This window comes from Macaca thibetana, chromosome 20 (assembly GCF_024542745.1).
Source record: "Macaca thibetana thibetana isolate TM-01 chromosome 20, ASM2454274v1, whole genome shotgun sequence".
Classification (NCBI taxonomy): domain Eukaryota; kingdom Metazoa; phylum Chordata; class Mammalia; order Primates; family Cercopithecidae; genus Macaca; species Macaca thibetana.
The window spans coordinates 11594956-11615562 of NC_065597.1; the positions used below are offsets into that span (position 1 = coordinate 11594956).

Here is a 20607-nt window from a genome sequence, read left to right on the forward strand (position 1 = left end):
ATCTTGCACAAGCTGTAGCAGCCCCACAGAGCAGGGCCCACGTGAGGTCAGTGGGTACATTTATGCTGGTGGTGGAGGGCGTGGTGACTCCTTCCAGCGGTCTGTTCGGTAGTGATTGGCTATATAGCATGGGGAGTGCTATGCCTGAGTGTTCAAGGTGACAGCAGGTCAGTGCCTTTCCTGATTGGATGCTGGAATGCATTCAATAGTTAGGAATTCTTAGGAATGCAGCCTCCAACTGGAATGTCATTCCCCTGGAAAACCAGTGTATGCTGAGTTAGGAGACTTCCAGGAAGATGCTGAGAAGGGCTTGTTGGGCCTGAGATGTGCTCTGCTGACTTGCTGGAGGGGAGGCTTTGTTTCTATAATGATGATGAGCTAGTCTTGCCTCTGGAGTATGTAGAATGGATTTGTAGACACTGTGTCAGGGTGCAGCACAGAGTGTCATGCTCCGTCTGGCCCCAGGGCCTTTGTTCCTACAGCTCTGATTTTAGATGTGATGTGGCTCCCTCCTACACTTTGTTCAGGTCCCTGTTTCAAACATCACCCCCTTGGGATAGCTTTCTCTGACCATCCCGGACAAATAATGCCTCCTGTCACCCTCCCCTCTATTCCCTTCCCTGCTTCATTTTTCTTTCCAAAACATCACCACTTAACTCATTATGCATTTCTATGTTGTCTTTCTTCTTCCACTGAAACACGAGCTCCCTGAGGACAGGGATTCTGTCTGTTGTGTTCACTGTTGGATCTGTGACACCCAGAACAGTGCCAGGCTCAGAGTAGATGCCAATACAAATTTGTTACAGGTCAGAACTGACCTTTGCGTAAAGAGAAGTGAGCTGACCTGGCCTCACCTCTATTTCTGCCTTCATTCATGCCTGAAAACAACAAATACAGTTTTCCTAGTCCTGGAAAAAGGCTACTTCTTGACGTCAGGAAGGCTGGTTTGACCAATTCAGTACCAAACATGAGTTCTCTATATCCAGGGATTTTTATTCTTTTTTTGTAATCATTACTCTTGATCCCGGGATCTGTAACCATTTTAGAAGTGGATTTGATGTGATTAAATTCTTTCCTAGCCTAATCCTTTATGGAAAACAAAAGTTTTAAATGAAATGAATTAGAATGGATTTGCTGAGGTTTGATTGTTTGCACAATAATTTTACCCCAGCTCATTTAAAAACCAGGGCTGGGCCTCATGCCTTGAAGGATACCCTGACAAATATTCCATAATGAAGGGGAACAGCTCCCCACTCTTGTGTGGCAGCACTTACTGAGTGCCTGTGACTAGAGGGGTGACCACACACACAGGAGTCAGAGGGGCCAGCTGTCAGAAGTCCCATGCACTTTCTTTTGCAGGAACACCAGGTCCCAGGGAGGCTGAGGTGCAGCTGGGATGCTGGGCAGGATGACAACCTGCCATTGTTTCTCTGTTTTTTTTTTTCTTTTTTTTTTTTTTTTTGACAGGGTCTCATTCTCTGCAGTGGTACCATCATGGCTCACTGCAGCCTCTGCCTCTTGGGCTCAAGCAATCCTCCCACCTCAGCCTCCTGAGTAGCTGGGACTACTCTGTGCACACCATCACGCCCGGCTAACCTTTTTTTTTGAGACGGAGTTTCACTCTTGTTGCCCAGGCTGGAGTGCAATGGCACGATGTCAGCTCACCACAACCTCCACCTTCCGGGTTCAAGCGATTCTCCTGTCTCAGACTCCTGAGTAGCTGAGATTATAGGCATGCGCCACCATGCCCGGCTAATTTTGTATTTTAGTAGAGATGGGGTTTCTCCATGTTGGTCAAGCTGGTCTCGAACTCCCGACCTCAAGTGATCTGCCCACCTCAGCCTCCCAAAGTGCTGGGATTATAGGCGTGAGCCTCCACGCCCGGCCCGGCTAACCTTTGTATTTTTTGTAGGGACAGGGTTTCATCGCGTTGCCCGGCTGGTCTTGAACTCCTAGACTCAAGGGATTCTTGTTTGCCTTGGCCTCCCAGGCATGAGCCACCACACCCAGCTGCTCTGTTTTCTCCTGGAATCTCCATGGGCCTCAGCTTAGCAATTTTGAGAGTGGGTGTGCAGGGGGTGGGGCTTGAGGACGGGCTGGCAAGCAACCTTTAGAAGCAGGTCTGAAGGGACTTGTCAGGGGTTCACCAGGTAGGAAATAGGGGTTACCTGTGCCCCCAGCCCGCCTGCCATTGAGGTGCTAGACCGGAGAGGCTGTCATCTTTGTATAGATGCTGGGGGCATCAGGACAACCTGAAACACAGGCTGAAACACAGGAACACAGCATAGAAAAGAAGTCTTTCCATCCAAATTGGAAATGAAAAGCCCCTGGTACTTGACAGATCCACTCCAGTGACTTGGAACACTGTGTGGGAGACTTGTCCTTGGCAGCAGCAGAAATGGGGCGGCTCTGAACTTTCTCTCTGTAACCCCAGGCACATGTGTACAGACTTGCCCGGCCCTGTGGGCCTAGCAGATGTAGGACCTGGCTCTTATCTGGGAATTTGGTAACTCGAGGAAAATGAACTTTTCCTCTTCTGCTGCTTTTGTTTTTAACTTTGGGGACTTGTCATTTGTGGCATCTGCCCTCTAGGACCTATAGCTTTTGGGACTGCTTGTAGACACCTATTCTACCAGCAGAGTTTCTTCCCCCAAGGCAGATGTTTTGATGAGGACTTGGGGTCACAGCCTCAGGACTCATGACTGCTCTGTATCTTCCATCCTGCTGGCCTGGACCACACGGTTCTGTTACTTTGCCAGCTTCCTTGGCAGGTTTCACTAAGAGATATGCACAGGCCGGACGTGGTGGCTCACACCTATAATCCCAGCAGTTTGGACCAGCCTGGGCAACATGGCAAAACCCCATCTCTACAAAATATTCAAAAATTAGCCCATGTGGTGGCACACACCTGTGGTCCCAGCTACTCAGGAGGCTGAGGTAGGAGGATTGCTTGAGCCCTAAGGGTTGAGGCTGCAGGAAGCCATGATAGTGCCCCTGCACTCCAGCCTGGGTGACAGAGCAAGACCCTGTCTCAAAAAAAAAAAAAAAAAAAAAAAAGACAAAGAGAGAATAACTTTGGCTGGGAGGCCTTGTGTTCTGCCCCCATCATGGGCCTAACTACACTCATGAAAATGGTGACTTCTTGGTGTAAAAGTCTCAGTCTGAAAGTCCTTTTCCTCTTTCAGAAATGTAAGTTAACATAGCTTGGGCCCTGAAGAAATGCCCGCCTGGCCACAGGATGGCATGCCACAGTTACTGCCTCTTCACAGTGAAGCCCCATCCTCACTGGGTACAATTCAGAGACAGATATGGGTGCATGCCCCTCTCAGCTGGGCCTGAGCCCTGGAGTGGAAATCCTTCAACTAAGTCTGCCTTCAACCCCAGACTTAGTTCCAGCTAACACACGTGGAGCACATTCTTGATGCGGAACAGTGTCAAGTGGTTTATCTCACTTGATCATCAACCTTGTCCCCTCTGAGACACCCTTAGTACTGCCTACTTTTGCCCTTGGTCAACAGCAGGGCGGGGAGTTGAACCCCCAAGGGTCTGATGCTAGAGCCTATGCTCTTAACCAGTCTGCTAGTCTTTCCTGTGGGGCTGTTTGATGATTCATTTTATTCTATACCCAGAGACAATGAGGCATAAACCAGAATAAAAGGGGGCTATTATGATATCACTATTTGCCATTTATCTAAATTAGATAATAAATCATGAAGCTACTTGAAATAATATACATGTCAACCTTCTGAACATTTAGTTATCACTTAGTACCATTTGATGGTGTCTGTGGTATAATTAACACTTTCTTGTAGAAAATATGATATTTCTGTGAAATAAAAAAGTGAATGAAAAAATCAATTTAACCTGGCCATCCTCTTCCTTGGGGATGGGGCAGCAGATCTTGTGGCAGTGGTTGGTTGGGATGGCTGGGGCTGGTGGTAGATGAGCAGAAGTTCCCAGCCCTTTGAAGGCCAGGATGGTGCCTGGAAAGAGGGAAGCCTGTCGCCCTCAGTACCAACAGGTCCAGCTGAGGATTGCTGCTGAGCCCCAAATAACTCCGTGCCCATTCATCAGACTCAGCATAATTGGGCATCTGCCACTGGCATCTCCAGATGTTTGCCTTTATCAGACGCTGATGTGGTTCAGAGTTTTCACTGAGAGCTCGTAAAAGCTCTAGCTGGTTGGGGACGCTTATTGTTCATTTTATTTGAGTTCTTTATCATGTGCAAAATGTTCCAGGCACCATTAGGAGACACAAAAGACTCAGAAAACACAGTTTCAGGGGGCGGAAGCTCACCGTAGCGTGGAGGAGACACAGCCACAGACATTTACAAACATTTGCTGAACACAATCAGCTGGCAGGAATGAAAAATCCACTCTCAGCAGCACATCAGGGCATGGGGGTAGGGCAGTAGGGACAGAGGATTTAATGCTTGCCTGGGGGAGTCTTGTAAAATCGGATGGCTGTTCTGGGCTGTTTGCTCATTAATGTGGTCTTTAGATTCCTGCCCAGTAAGATTGGGACGTGGGGGCCAGAAATAGGGCAGAAACTTGATCAGGAGAATATTGAAGGGAGATTCGTCTTGCTTGAGGTGAACATTTGAGGGCTCTGTCCAGGCACACTATAATTACTGCCTAACCATAAGTATAGCTTGGCAAGATGCATGGATTTATACATAGGTTGCTAAGGGCATTTAGGGAAAACCAAACATAGGCGAGGAGAACTGTCTCCGTCAATTTATAACATTCATGTCTGAGACAGCATCATGGAAGGGCAGACAACCCTGCTCTTAGGCATAAATTAAAGCTATCTTTCCTGGAAAAGAATACATTAAATGACCAGTAACCTCTTTTGAAATACTATTTTAAGAGTATTTTTTTGTTTTATGTAATTTAAAATTCCTGATTGGTAGGTATTCAAAATTACATTCAACTTTAATGTTTGACTTTCGAGTCTATTGTTGTATTTTTAATTTTATTTTTTTTTAAGAGACGGGGTCTTTGCTATGTTGGCCAAGTTGGTCTCAAACTCCAGCCCTCAAAGGATCCTCCCGCTTCAGCCTCCCAAAGTGCTGGGATTACAGGTGTGAACTACTACAGCAGCCTTTTGTTGTATTTTTAAAAATTGTTTTAAATTTTTATTCTAAAATCTTTATTATCACCTCTTAGAATGTGTAGCATATTGTTGTATTTTTAACCTGTGATCTTAAATACTTCTTATGCCTTATTGTTTGAGCTGGTGTGCGAACTCTAACTTGCTGAATGTGAAGTTCTGGTATTGATAATATTGCAATATGTGTTTGCCTACTTATAAAAAACAGTGAAAAAATAGTTTCTACTGGCAGAGGAAAAAGAAGTGTTTAAAAAAGTACTTTCTTTTAAAAATCAACTTCATTTATTTCCCTCTTACCAAAAAAGAATTGGTGAAGCTTACAACAGAAGATATAACAGAGAGTTTATTAAGATAGAAATAGGAAATTGGAACCCAGGCAGAAAAGAATACAAATTTTCTAACCACCAGTGGCTTGTCTTACTTCTGTGACTAAGCTCCAAATTTATCTTTGCGCTTCCTAGAATCCAAGGAAAAAGGGAAACATAATTCATTACATAGCCCCAGCTACTAAAATGAACAAAGTATGCCAATTCATGGATTTTTAAAACATTTTTATTATTAAATAAAAGATAATTGCATAAACAAAACTTCAATCTGCAAAGGGAAAATTATTTTCTCAACTTCATTTCGTGGAAAGATAATGAAAAAGCTAGTAAAATTTGTTGTAGCCACACATAAAGCTGCCTATGAAATTAATGTGACCACTGTTACCTTTGAGCTGTGAGGAATATTCTGCCCACATGGGTATTTAATTATTCATGAATTTATACAAGTAAGAGAGTCAGGGGCAACTTCTGGGAAAATGGGGGAAATATTTTAAGAATATTTAGAAAAGAAAAGATTGATTTAGAAATTTTTTTGGTGAGAAGCAAAGCCTGGGCAATGCTGACAGACATGCCCGCGAAGATCTGGGTGACTCTGGGATGGCTCCCATTCAATCAGCGTATTGCTGAATGAATCATTTCCCAAGGTCAAGGCCATGGACCTAGACCTAGGCATTTGGCAGTCTGTCGCCTATCCTTAGGTAGAGGCTGTGTTCTATTTCTCTGGTCTGCCCAGACAGTGCCTGGTACATTTTGCACATAAATAACTCAACCATGGTTCTGTCTCTCCTGGGTTGAGAACTCTAGGAGGGCAAAGACACATTCCCAGCATCCCTGAGGTTTCTGCCTGGTACTGGTAGCTGACACCAGTACTGCTAGTGTTGGAAGATAATAGCTCACAAACTAAAAACAGGAAAGGTGGGCCCAGTGTAGTGGCTCACACCTGTAATCCCAGCACTTTGGAAGGCTGAGGTGGGCAGATCACCCGAGGTCTGTCTGGCCAACATGGTGAAACCCCATCTCTACTAAAAATACAAAAACTTATCTGGGTGTGGTGTAATTATCTGGGTGTGGTGTAATACAAAAAATTATCTGGGGTGCCTGTAATCTCAGCTACTCAGGAGACTGAGGCAGAAGAATTGCTTGAACCCGGGAGGCAGAGGTTGCCGTGGGCTGAGATTGTGCCACTGCACTCCAGCCTGGGCGAGAAGAGCAAAACTCCGCCTCAAAAAAAAAAAAAAAAAAAAAAAGGGAAAGGTGTCCATAAAACGGCAAATGTCATTTGCAATAGTGGGCACTTTTTGGAGCTCTTGATGACAACAATCAAACTTGCCAGTTTTTCGCCATGGAGAACACCTCAGTGAGCCTGCCCAGTGGCAGCTGGGCAGTTATGAAGTGTTGGATGAGTGGGCACAATCCCAAAGTGGGCTTTGTTTTAGAAGGATCTGTTTTGCACCCCTACTCCTGCCGCTATGGAGTGCACACCAAGAGGCTCTGCCTAGGTCACCTAGGTCTCACAAGGGTCCTGCACTGCAGGTGACTGGGGTGTGTGTGTGGCCGGGGGAGAGCCCTCGCTGACAATGCTGAACTGTCTCTATCTGTTCTCCCAGCAGGCTTTAAGGGTGGAATTCCGGCAGGCACTGCATTTTCCCAGCTGCTTTTCGGTCACCTTTTGTACTCAGTTACTCAGTGCTCATTCCTTTGCGGCTCTAAAGCTCTTTTGTGTTTCATCATCTTGCTTGAAACCTTGCCCGGAGGGCTCACTTTGGCCCCAGCAGAGAATGCCTTTCCTGAGAGGTTGGGGATGCGGGGAGGGGGTGCAGTGAGGGAAGAGGGCCATAGCTTGGACATGGAGCCCCCAGGGGAGGGGCATATCTGTAAGCAGGACACCCCTGTGGTCATGGCAGAGTAGTGTGAGTCTTACATGCCTGACTCAGGTTGGGTCTGTGTTGTGGGCAGCAGCTCTAACGCCTGCTGGAGTTGGGGGGATTTGGGTAAGTCAGGTTTCCTCTCTGGGATTCCGTTTTTTCATCTCTGAAGTGGGAGTTTTAACAGTACCTAAGTAACACGAGGTGAAGGTGTCATGAGGATAAACTGCACACAAAATCCTGTCCCAGTGTCCGACTCAGACGTGCTTGGTACGTGGTCATGATGATTGGTTATTATCCTGTCCTGGAGGTAGGAAGAGCCACCAGCTCCCTCCCTCAGACCGTCACCTGCCTGACAGAGGTTTTATACCTCATGGGAGAGGAGGCTGAGGTTAGTCACCCATGTGGGCAAGCTCCATGGCCTCTCTGACCCTAATGAGGCAGAGACAAGTCCTGCCTGTACCCTGAGGACTGTAAGAATCAAGTGCAGGCCCTGGTGGGGCAGTTCCTTGCCCCCAACTCCACCACAAGAGGACTGAAGACAGTACTCAGAGGACCTGCAGCCAGCACCCGGCATACACGAGTGCACCGTGGGTGCTGGGGCTGGTGTCACAAACTGTGGTTACCCTGCAGGTGTCAGGAAGCACAGGGCTCAGACCCCAGATGCTCCCGGGGGAGGGAGGAGGTGAGGACAGAGGCGAGGGGCCATGCCATCCACAGACTAGGGGTGGCCCCACTAACATGAACATCGTTGGTGTTGTCATCTTGGATGCCACTCTGAGGTCCAGGCACAAACACACATGAATCTCCTCCCCATTCCGCCAGGCATCAGCACTGTCACCCCCAGCCTCAGGCTATTTGGGCAGTGGGGCTAGGAGTGTCCTCTATTTATATGTGCTAAATCTGGCCACCCAAGGGGTTAAAAATCATAGTAGATACTACTGGATTTAAATCAGCCCTACTTTGGACACCTAAGGCTCATTAAAAAGCTGTAAGCGCAGAGCCTTCCTGACTATAAATCCTCACTTTCTTGCAGAGTTGGACTGAGAGTCATTTTATCTGTTTCTCAACCATCACAGATGGAAATACTCCAGCATCCTGAGTTTTTTGGTTTGTTTGTTTTTAATTCAAAAGTTTCCCAGACACAGAGAAGGACATAAATCGTAGGCCAACTGAAGGGCCCAATGTTCCTGTTACAAGTCATTTAGGTAAAATAAAGAGTAATAGGAATGCCTGCAGTATTAAGGCACCCTGCATCTGTGAATTCGGGCAGAGTGAAGACTCCTAATGATGGGCTGTGGCATCTGCACAGTGAGGTCAGGAATCGCTCAGACTTCACAGCAGATGCCAGTGGGTTCTGCCTAAGCAGGGAGGGGCGGGCATCATCAGCTGCCAGTGTTGAAGTGTGGGGGTGGCCACAGCTTGGTGAGAGAGAAGGCCAGAGTTAAGGAGCCAGCAGGAAGAGGCCATGTGGCTGCACTCCTCTACGACCAGAATGTCCCTGTGGGCGTGAGGGAGGGCAGCCTCCAGGCAAAGCAGGCCTGGGTCAGGAGAGATCTTCGGGGAGTGTCAGCACAGTGCCCTCCCCCAGCCTCAGGCCCAGGCCTGTTCTTCTGCCAGGACCACCTCAGTCCAGTGACCATAGAGGGGGCACAAACTCCTTGGGCTCTTGGCACCTGGGTGCTGTTGCAGTGTTGGAGTGGGGAGCTCCAGGTGTGGCGGCCACACTGCCTGGTTAGATAGGAGCCCAGAGCTGGTATCTGAGGACAACTCTCTGGTGTCTGAGGACAACCACCATCACCTACAAGGTCACCACGATAGTTCAGGCTACAGACCTGGTCTTGCAGGGCCCAAATGAACACCTACCCATCTTGATTCCTGCTTAGGGCCTCTCCCACCCTCTCACTGCAGGCGTGGGTGGAGGCTGGGGAGTGAGGGATGGGAGGGTGATGGAGGGAGGAGAGACTGAGCATGAGCTGATGGCCAGCAGGGCTGCCACAGGACCTGAGACTGGGCAGATGGAAGTGATAATGGATAACAATCAAAGATGAGGCCTACACCCAGCAGTGGAGGAACAGCAGCCATGTAGAGCATCCTTGTAGAACAAGCTGGGTCACTCAAGCAAGTCCCATGCATTAACCTTGATGTTTTAGTCTGTAAAGTGGAGCTCCTAATACCTTCTCTGCCTTGCCCTGGTAGCAGCCAGAGGAAGTGACTGTGACATCTTGGGGATGCTAGGGCAGTGGGACAGCATCAAAAAGTGCCAAAGACTGGGAGGCAGCTCAGAATTGGGAGCGGGAATGAAAATGATAGACATGAGAAATCCAGGAGTCTGAATCAGCACCTGGCCACCCCCTGGGCCAGAGGGGAGAGGCTGGGGTTGGGGAGTTTTGAGACATGGTGTCTGGGAGGCCAGCATGCCTGGAACAGAAATGAGGGCATGGGGGAAGGAAGAAGGAGGCAGGATGTGCTCTGGGAAAGTGCAGCGCATGGGCCAGGGAGGCAGAGGCAGTTGCTAGGTAGAGCTGTGCCCAGCAGGCCAGAGGAGGCTGAGGGAGGCCTGGGGCAACTTCCTAGGAAAAGCCTAAGGAGGGGAGGGCATGAAGATGACGAGGAATGAGGGGTTGGTGGGGACTCAGAAGAAAATCTCACTGCCTGCCATGGTACGCCCACAGCGGCCCAAGCCCTGTGCCAACACACACTGCCATTCTTGGTTGCCAGATACAACCCTTGGGAGTGGGGAGGGAGGAAACCCACAGCCAGGATGATAGCCCCCAAGACCCACAAATGACCAAACCACCTAACATCAAACATATAAAGGGTTCAGATCAGGAAATCCAACAGATTTCCAGCCACACCTATCTTCCCAAACATAGCTGATAAATCCAGGAGTAAGTAGAAAGCAGCTCTGAAGAGTCAAAATGGTGGCCGCAGCACCCCCAGTCCCTGCACGCTCACCTGTAGGCAGAGGCCCTCACTCAGAGCCTACCTGCTTCATTTAACACATAGTTCTGACAGACATTGGTACCTGGTTTCAATTACAAAGAAAATCAAGCCCAAAAGAAAAACTATGAGGCTCTGCAAATCTTGAACGTGCGAGATCATCACAGTGAGGAATCAGCCTGGACAGGCTCCCAATTCCCACTCAAGTTGGAGATTCTATGATTCCCATATTTTCATAATGAGGCTCCCCAAATTATCAAGACATTGTAAAATAATATTCCATCTTCATTGCTTAAGAAGGCAGGGTAGTGTATGGTAGATGTTAGAGGAATATGCTGTGCTTTTAAAAGTTAGGCATTTGAAGAGGGGATGAAAGCACATTTTTTGAGTACCTACTACATACACACCTTCTTAAACACGTTAATCTCCTAACAATCCTACAAGTAACTATTATCTATGCCATTTTATGGAAAAGAAAACAGACTTAGAGAGCTGAAGTGATGTATCCCAGCTCATGCTGCTAATGCTTTTTTCTTTTCACCCTTGGCGTGGCTCAAGTCCTTGGCCTGGGGCCTATCTGGAATGCCTGCTCTTTGACACCAAGTGAATGAGGCTTTGCTGGATGCACAGGGCCTGAGTTTGGGTGATGCTTTCCAGGGTGGTGGTGATGGTTGTCACTGTCCCATCAGTTCACTGTGGGGACCGATGTTCCTGCCCTGGCCTCCATAGCTTTGGCCACTCTGAGAGGTGAAGGACCAGCCCTGCTTCTGCCTCTGCTCCAGGATAAAGCTCCGCTCTCCACATGGGAAAGCATGAGCTGTGAAGCCTTTGCAGCTGAAAGATAGTCCAATAGCTGCTCTATCCAACAGGAGGTCTCCATCATGAGGAAGGGATTGGCTTACCTGGAAGGGAGTTTTGTGAACTCTGTCCTCCAGAGAAAATTATCCCTGAAGGCCTTTGATGATGAGAGGCTTTGTTTTTTCATTCCTTAATCATTCAGAAAACACAGAAAATCATTCAGTTTATTCAAAATACTGGAAAATCATTGAGGTTTTTTCCTGTGTAAAGGTCAAACTATAAAAAGATACATGGACTCAGAACTCCAGGCTAGTCATGAAAACGTGGCAGTGCATTGAAATGGATCCAAAAAATGGTTTAATCCTCCTCTGGAAACAGCTCATAATAATCCCCTCTCCACTCTCCCTTCCGTGTGTTAAATTCCTGCTTGTAGGTTCAAGGACACAAAGTCAGTGATTTTTAGTGGGTAGAGCATGGGCTGTGCAGAGCAGGAGTCCTGGATCAGAATCCCTGACCAGCTGCTACACACCAAGTATAAAGCCTGGCATGCTCTGGTGCTGTTCTGGTGCTCTCCTGAAGGGCCTGGGGCACTTCCTGTCAAGGTCTGGGTGGGTGGACACTCAGAACCTTCTCACCATCCTAGCTGTGACTTTCCACCTGAGGTGTGGACAGATAAGGGTTGGCCTGCTGGCTATACAGAATCTGAGGACGGCGCTGCCAGGCTATCGTAGAGACAGATTCCCTGCTCTGGTCTCTGTCCCCACCTCAGCCACTCAACTCTGTTCCCATAGTCTAACAGGGCTAGGCTGAGTATGGGCTTGGGTGACCTGTGAAGTCCTTCCAGCTGGAAGATAAATAACTTCAAGATGGCTATTTCGACGACATTTTAAAAGGGCACTTGGAATTTCACTGCTTTTGTGAAGTGAACAAGAAAAGGGAGGACAATAGAATATTTTGAAAACAGCCTGGTCAGTAAAAGCCTCACTTTCCTCTTTATTAATTCAGAACTTGGAGGAAATCTGTGAAAGTAACTTTGGGAATATAAGAAATGTCTGTGACTCTTCTTTAGCAAGACTTGACCCAGGCTCAATTATGTGCAGTCCCACCTGTAGGGTAGGCTCAGCCTGGTCTCTCCCACATTGGGCCACCCACTGGTGGATAGAGGAGGGAGTTTGGGAGATGGAGTCAGTCCTAATGCTAGGTCTGGCAGTCAGATTTCCTGGTGGGAGACTCTGGGCCTGAGAGGCCTCTAAGCCCCACAGGTAGGAGCCAGTCTTCATGTCCTGGTTTGTGTCCAAGCAGAAACAGAAGGAATGGCAAAATGCACAAAGACTTGTAAGGGAAAGTGCTGGCTCTTGGCTCTGGCCAACAGGGTATGGCATGAGATGAGGAAGGCTGGCAGCAGCCAGATCCTGCAGACATCAGATTGAGTGACATGCTCTGATTTGTGTTCTACACAGGCCACGTGGGCTGCCGGGAGGGGAAGGCTCAGAGGCAGCAGGGCCAGGTAGGAGGCGGCCTTGGTCACCCAGGGACATGATGACAGAAAGCAGGAGATGATGAATCTGGAAGACTGATGGACCAATGACCTGTGTGACAGTGACAGTGAGAGGGAGTGGGCCTAGCAAGGGGTCTTTCAGGCCTCTGGCCTATGCATTGGGTGGATGCTGAGGCCTCATTTGAGATGGAATGGGTGGTGTGGGTTTGGGCATCTATGATGAGTCATAGATGGGCAGGGGACAACTAAGGTGGCTGGAGAACATCCAGGTGGATCCATGAGAACATGGGCCATAAACTGTGCCATTAGGAAGAAACTCAAACCAGAGACTGAAAAGTAGGCAAGGGTACCCCACAGGTAGCTGGTAATTAATGCCCAGAGAGTGGATAAAATCCCATGGGGAGAGTTCAAAGTGAGACCTAAAGAGGGCCAGGAAGAAGCTCCTGGAGTCACTGACATTTGGGTTTGTGGAGAAACCCAAGGATTCGGCAGAGGGGTGGCTAGAGAGCATGGAGTGGGTCCCTGAGGCAAGAGTCCACAGGGGTCAGGCAGTAGGGGGATGTCTGAGAGGCCGGGCTCATCACTGGGTCAAGCTGTGGGGAATTCTGCCCGGTCAGCAATGCTGAGGGTCTAGCTGCAGTTTGAGCCAACTCTGCAGCTTTGCAGATGGTTTGTTTTCCTGGACAGAAGGTTCAAAGCAGGCTTCCCAGGCATTTTCACGAGATCTGTCTACGGAAACGTTAACCTACGGCTTAAAATTTCTTTCTTCCAGTACCTTTTTAATTTAGGTAACCTGAAAAGTGTAACCATGACTACTGTGTTTGTATTATTTTAATATTGACTTTTAAAAATATAGCAAAAATATATATAGCAGATGCTTATTTTAAATGTTAACATGAGGTTCTATTTTACTATTCATTATACTCTTCAGATGAAGAATCTAATTTCAAAAGATCTACAAATATGTAATTTGCAGACTCTTCAAGAGTCTACCTCTTCAGCTTTTTTTTTTTTTAGGTCACAAGAGACTTGCCCTAGACCCTTAGGTATTTAATGTGACATACTCTGCTTCACAAAGTAAAAGAGTAAGGGCAGTTTTTGGCTCCATTACAAACAGCTTTGCCCCCAAATGTGTCCAACGGCCTGATTTAGTATTAAAGCTCTGAAATGATTGATTATCCATTAGGGTAGCTATTTAAAGAGTTCATCACATCAGATTCAAACCGACAACATCTGTTCTGCAAGGGCTGCTAGGAGAGCCGGGCAGAACCAAATGGAACCTGGATGGAACTGTGGATTCTGCCTTCTACAAGACTCTGAGACCAGACCTCTATGAAGGACAGTAACAGGTTGCTGCTGCCACTGTGCCCATAATCAGGTGTGTGCCAGCACTTCCTGCTGGGCCCAGGTCAGGGAGAACTCCTGTGAATGAAAACTGACATGGGTCATGGCTCAGAGCCCAACCCTTTCTCTTGCTCTAGGCCTCGCCCTCTTCCCTAGTCTCCCCATTGTTCCCTGTCAGCCCCTTCCCATATCCCTCTCTCTGGGGCCTCAGACCCTGCGTTGTCCCAGGCTTCTACTCCCCATCCCACTCTTCCCTCCACAAATCATTGCCACCGCCCAGCTGGGTTTGTCCCTAATCCCTCCTGACCCTCCTGTCCAGAATGTTACTGGCAAACCTTACACAATCTAAGGCCGTTGTTGTCTTCTAACCTTGGCAGTTTCCCTCTTAACAGCAACATCAAACTCGTCCCCTTATTCTAGCTTGTCCTTGTATGCTCAGCAAACAGTTTACCTTGGCAGGTTCACCAGGAAGTAACAATACTGCAAAAGCCAGGTGCTTTGTGGCGCTTTTATTTCTGAAGTTGTGTGAATATAGGTAGGTGTGCCTTAGGTGAGTGTTTAATAGTTTCCAGGCTGAAGTTATTGTCACCCATGCAGACCCTGGGGCTTCAAGCCCTATCTGTCTGGTGGGTCAGAGCACAGGTGTGTCAGAGCATAGGCCGTGCTATATTCCAGGGGCAACTTGGCTGGTCCTGAGGCCTGTCAAGTCCAGGAGGCCTGTGTCGCTGGAGGATGCCTCAGTCCCCAGGAAAGCCCTGTGGCTGGAAAGCTGCTTCCTGATTGCCAGGGCACTCAGTCACAAAAGCTGTACCCAAAGGCTCTTTGGGGCCGCTGCTGTGGTTTCCACTTACACCCTGTCTTCAGGGCTGGTGCAGGGCTGGTGCACCCATCCCCTAGTGCATCTCACAGCTGTGTCCCTCCCTGGGCATTGCCCTCAGCCGAGGGAAACTGCCTCACTCAAAATTAAGCCGTTTCCAAATGACTGGCAGATGGGAAGGGGGTACCAAGGCCAGGCCCCTTGGCCCCCATCTGGGACAACTCTGAGGGGCTATCTCAGCTCCTGAGTTCCCTGTAGAACTGCCGAAGCCTCAGTTGCACCCACAGTCTGGGTCTGTTTCTCCATCTGCCTGATACTGCCTTCTTCACTTCCCTGAACTCATCAACAAATCTTCATACACTCAGGGAACCCAGGCAATGACAGCTGTCCCGGTTCAGCTAAGAGGGGCTGGGTTGATTGATAGCCTCTTACCCCATTCCAGAGCCACTCTGGCCCTGCTGTGCTGGGGCTGCTGACAAAGCCCCCTCGATTGTCCTACTGTTACTCTTTTATTGCGTTCAAGCCTCCCTAAGGAGTCACTTGAGAGACATTTGTTTATTTTTGAACTTGGATTTAGGAAACATTGTGCTTCTTTAGGCCTTTGGTCTGTTTGGATTGTGTTTATGGTACAAACACCAACAACTGGGGAAGAGATTGGGCTTTCTTTGCTTTGGCTGCGAGGAAGCTTGGAGCCCAGTCCTAGACCTATGTGCTACTAGACAAAGGTGCTGGTACTTTCAGAGTTCCCTTAACATGCCTTCCTTGCTATTGTTCTTTGTGTTGTTTTGCTATATCACACAGCTCCCTCTGAGCTGCCTCAAATGCTGCGTGGAATGAAGTAGGGTATAAATGAGTAAACACATGCATACAGCCATGGGGGTGTGGTGTCAGACAGACCTGTCTGCCGGTTACCAGCTCTGGGACATTTGCCAAGTCACAACTTCTCTAAGCCCTAGTTTATTCAGCCAAGGAGTGGGCCTGATGCCTGCATCACATAATTATTCTGAAGAAAAATACAACAAGCACATGCCTGGTACATATCAAATGCTCGATAAATGGTACACATTCATAACAACTTTTTATAAAATCACATGCTCTCAAGAAAGTGCCCTATCATGTTGCTGGATCCTCCCCCACCCCTTCCTGTTGTGTGCAGGCTGTCAGCCAAGATGCATTTCTGGCTTGTTGGGTTTCACTTTCTCATGGGAGAAAGATGCCTACCCAGGCACCTGCAGCTCACAGCAGACAGTGTGCAGCAGCAGAAGGTCCCGTGTAGATGCCCACCGAGTTCCTCCATGCAGGTAGATACATGACTTCCTGATTGCCAGGGCACTCAGTCACAAAAGCTGTACCCAAAGGCTCTTTGGGGCCGCTGCTGTGGTTTCCACTTACACCCTGTCTTCAGGGCTGGTGCAGGGCTGGTGCACCCATCCCCTAGTGCATCTCACAGCTGTGTCCCTCAAGACCCACAAGAGAAATGAGCACCTACTTGGCTGGAGGAAAACTAGACTCTTTATGTAAATGAAGCCTTCATAAAATGAAAAAAAAAAAAAAAAGGTTGTAGATGAGAGATGGGTGATGAGTAATTTAACTAAGACGATGCAAATCTAGGCCTTTGAATACTTTAAATATAACCATCTGATATAAAAAGAATTGCACTAAATTTTTTAAAGTAGAGAGCTTTCCTAGGGTGAGAGACTCACTTTCCTGATAGGGACATGTTCCCCAAAAGGCAAATGGGGAAGGCAAAGAACAACATCCATGTTGACATCACATCCCCCTGCAGGCAGCAGAGGAGGATTCAGTGCATTTTATAGTCTACATGAGCACCCCATATACCACACGTACCTTGCAAACCAGTTTGGATCTCATATGAGAACAGAGAAGCCCATTTCAAAGGGGAGATAGCTTGGGAAAGTCTTTTGTTCATTTCTAAAGTAAGCCTGCCCCTGGCTCTGTCTCCTTGTAAATGTCAGGTGGGCCTGAACCATAGTCTTGAGCTTGTCTAAAGATGGGTCTGGACTTCCTTGTCCTTTTCGGGGATGAGAAGGCCAGAGCAGGGAACCTTCTGTATGCTGGGTCTAGAATGGGTCTGCTAGGTGTATCCTCTTAAAGGGGAGAGAGGGATGGTGTGAATGCAGGATGCTGAGGAAGGGGAACAAGGGCTGGATGTAGAGAGTGTGGCATGAGGGCAAAGCTGGGTACAGGGCAGGCCCCAGTATTATCTATTTGTAGAAATAGGCCTCAGGAGGGGTGAGAGGGATGAAGAAGTAGTGGCTAGCAGCCCCAGCTAGTATCTGGCTGGGCTGTCTAGTCCTGGAGGGGTGAGGGATGCTGGACCATAACCTCTGAGGCTGGTTTAGGAGAGTCAGGTGTGTCTTGGAGGAAGTTGCCCCAGAGCAGCTATGGCCACCAATGAGACAGGAAGAAGTCAAGGTTGATGGCCCTTGAGCCAGGGTCCCACTGCAGGGACTGGCTGAAGTTCTGGAACAAGGATTGAGCACATTAATAAGACTGAGGATTTTGGGTCAGGTCTCTGGAACCTTCCTTTGGGAGATCAGCCAGTGCAAGAGAAACAGGTGATGGCTGGGTGACCAGGAATCTACTGCCCTGTCACCCACAGGCAGCCCATTGTCTATCACATGTGGGGACTATGTCCCCCTCAATGCCTAGCCTGAGGGGTGGGGCAGGATGGGGATGGAGCATCCAGGATCTGTTGACTGTTTTTCCTCACATCCTGTTACCTACACATTTCCTTGCATTTCCAGAGTTTTGGTGAGTGAGAAAATCCATGTACTTAACCTCTATCTTGACAACAATAACTTTCTTCCCTTCCTATGGAGAATAGAGAGAACCCTCCCCACCTCCAACATAGCACAGATGCCCCAGGGCCCAGCTTCCATGAACCCCATGAAATGATGATGATGAAGATGACAACTATAATGAAGCCTTACTCCTAAAATGAGTATAATGACACTAATGATAAAGGCAGCATCAGAGAGTAGGGGAGAGAACAGACTTTGAAGCCAGACTGCCTGAGTTCCAGCTCCACCTCTTGCTAATTGTGGGAACTTGGAGGTCACTTTGTTCCTGGGCTTCCTCATCTGTAAAATGGGGATCAGAGTAACTGATTATTGGAACATGTAGTATCCTGAATAGCTATTCTTTTTTTTTTTTTTTTTTTTTAAGAGACAGGATCTTGCTTTTCACACAGCCGGGAGTGCAGTGGTGTGATCTTGGCTTACTGCAGCATCAGCCTCCTGGGCTCAAGCAGTCCTCCAACCTGTCTCCCAAGTAGCTGAGACCACAGGCATACACCACTGTACCCAGCCTATTGCTACTAATATTATTTTTCTTATTACTGATACCATTATTATTATTACTTTTCTCTTTTCCTGTTTTATTTATTTATTATTTATTTTTAAGACAGAGTCTAGCTCTGTTGCCCAGGCTGGAGTGCAGTGCCTCGATCGCAGCTCACTGCAACCTTCACCTTCCAGGTTCAAGTGATTCTCCTGCCTCAGTCTCCTGAGTAGCTGAGATTACAGGCACGTGCCACTGCTTCTGGGTAATTTTTGTATTTTTAGTAGAGATGGGGTTTTGCCATGTTGGCCAGGCTGGTACCGAATTCCTGACCTCAAGTGATCCACCCGCCTCAGCCTCCCAAAGTGCTGGGATTATAGGTGTAAGCCACCATGCCCGGCCATTATTCTTATTACTGATGTCATTACTATAGGCACCTTTCATATCCATTTCATTTGAACCTCGCAATCCTATAAGGAAAAAGGTGTGATTGTTATCGTCCCACTTTGCAGATGATGAAATTGAGGTTCAGAGAAGTTGAGGGACTTGTCCAAAGACACTCAGCCTGGTACAGAGCCTATATGATCTTCCAGTTGGCTCCCTCTGGCAAGACTAACAGCCTGGTTACCCAGGTTTCAAAAGGATGCTTCACCATTACCTGACAGTCCTCCTATTATCCCTGCCCAGCAGGGAGGGGTGTTTTATTGCCTCAACTGAATGCATGGGAGATAAGGGCCAGGTGAGCTAAGTGGCTCCTAGGCAGGCCTGCCTCCTCCAGCTAAGCTGCTTTTGAACCAGCTGATCAGGACTACTCTTCAAAATCGCAATTTAACTGTTCGGCTGCATCCATTGTTCTGTGTGTGGAGGCAGCTGCCCCATAGGCCACCTCACTTGGTGCTGTCACAGTGATTAATAAGGACATTCTGTGTTCACATGAGGCCTCTCACTCAAGGCCTCAGAGCACTTTGTAAGCATTAATTAAGCTTCATGGTGGTGATTCAGGTAGGTGGGGGCCCTGAACCCACTTCAACATGTCTTCAGCTAATGCAGAGAGGGACCAAATTACTCCCTCAGCAAGCTATGGCCTTCAGCTCAGCCAGGTCCTAGTGGGCATTCTCCATCCCTGGGGTTTGGCCAAAATCATTTGCAGAGAAAAGACTTCCCCTCTCATCCTTCCAGACTTCAGAATAACAACCAGCACTCAGAAGCCACTCCCATTTGAGTAAGGACCAGGCCAACAGCTCTGATGGGCTGGGCTCTACCTGATACTCATTCACTGGCCCACCTGGGTTCACAGCCAGAGACCACCAGCACGTTGGCACCAAATGCCTCTGTACACAGGGGCCCCTGGAGTCAGGCCCGTTCCTGCAACACCATCTGCACAGTATCCTCATCCTCCCTCATCTGCTTCACCCCCATTCCCAGCTCTGCCTTCCCACATCTGCCACCTGCTTGCTGTGGCTCTGTCTGGTGCTTGTGGGGAATGGCAGAGACTGTGTAATTCAAGGTAAAGAGATTGGACCTCCACCCAAGGATGAGCAGAGCCACAAAAGGGAGAGACGTGGTGGTTATATGTGTGCTTTGGAATGACAGCACAGGAAGATAGGTATGTGGGGTGGGGGATGAAGAGGCCAGAGGCAATGGGGCCAAAGCCGGCATGGCAATGAGCTAGGGGGACAGACTTATGACCAACCCGGTATTGTTTGTGCAAACCACACCCCCAGTATACCTGAAGAAGCCATGTCTGGTAAAACAATTACGTCCAAGCCCCACTCCTTCACCCTACCACCTCCCAGACACATCTCTCTGGCATGACTAGGGAATGAGGCCTGATACTCATAGCTCGGCCTCCATTCCTAGCCATTGACATTCCAGGGCACCATTGAGTTAGACCCATTAAAGAGTCTAGGGGTGGGCAATTGTTTTCTTCCCTACGTATTTGATGAAACCAAGGCTAGGGGTCCAGTGACCTGCCTATGGTAGGATTGATATTAGATCCTGAAAGATGTCCATACCCTAATCTCCAGAACTGGTGAATATGCTACTCTATGTGGCAAAAGGAACTTTGCAGGTGTGATAAGGTCAAGCATCTAGAGATGGGGAGAGAAGCCTGGATTATCCAGATGGGCCCAATGTAACAACAAGGATCCCTATGAGAGGGAAGCAAGACCGCTGAAGGCGGAAGAGTTTGACAAGGAAGCAGAGGCTGAAGCTTTGAAGATGGAGGAAGGAGCCAGGAGCCAAGGAATATAGGCAGGCTCTAGAAGTTAGAAGGAAACAGATTCTCCCCTAGAGCTTCCCGAAGGAACGCCAGCCTGCTGACGGTTTGATTTTAGCTCAGTGAAATTGATTTTGGGTTTCTGACCTCCAAAACTGTAAGAAAACATATTCCTCAGCATCACCAAACTACAGCAGAAATCCTCAGAAAGAAGTGGAATTTATCCTAAGTGAGGAACTATTATGATTTGGCAGAGGCCCTCGCAGAATTTGAATTAACTTCTTCCCTTGCCCAGAACTGGGAAAGTCATGGATGTTGGACCTGGTTCTCATTTGACCTGTGATCTGGGCAGGTGCTTGGACAAGACAGACGTATAAAGCCC

At 48.2% G+C, this 20607-nt stretch overlaps 1 protein-coding gene across 1 annotated transcript in view; it reads right to left on the minus strand.

Annotated features, from left to right (window-relative positions):
• The window catches only part of SMPD3 (sphingomyelin phosphodiesterase 3), a 92044-nt gene that overhangs the window by 44969 nt on the left and 26468 nt on the right, over positions 1–20607 (minus strand). The window lies entirely within an intron of this gene.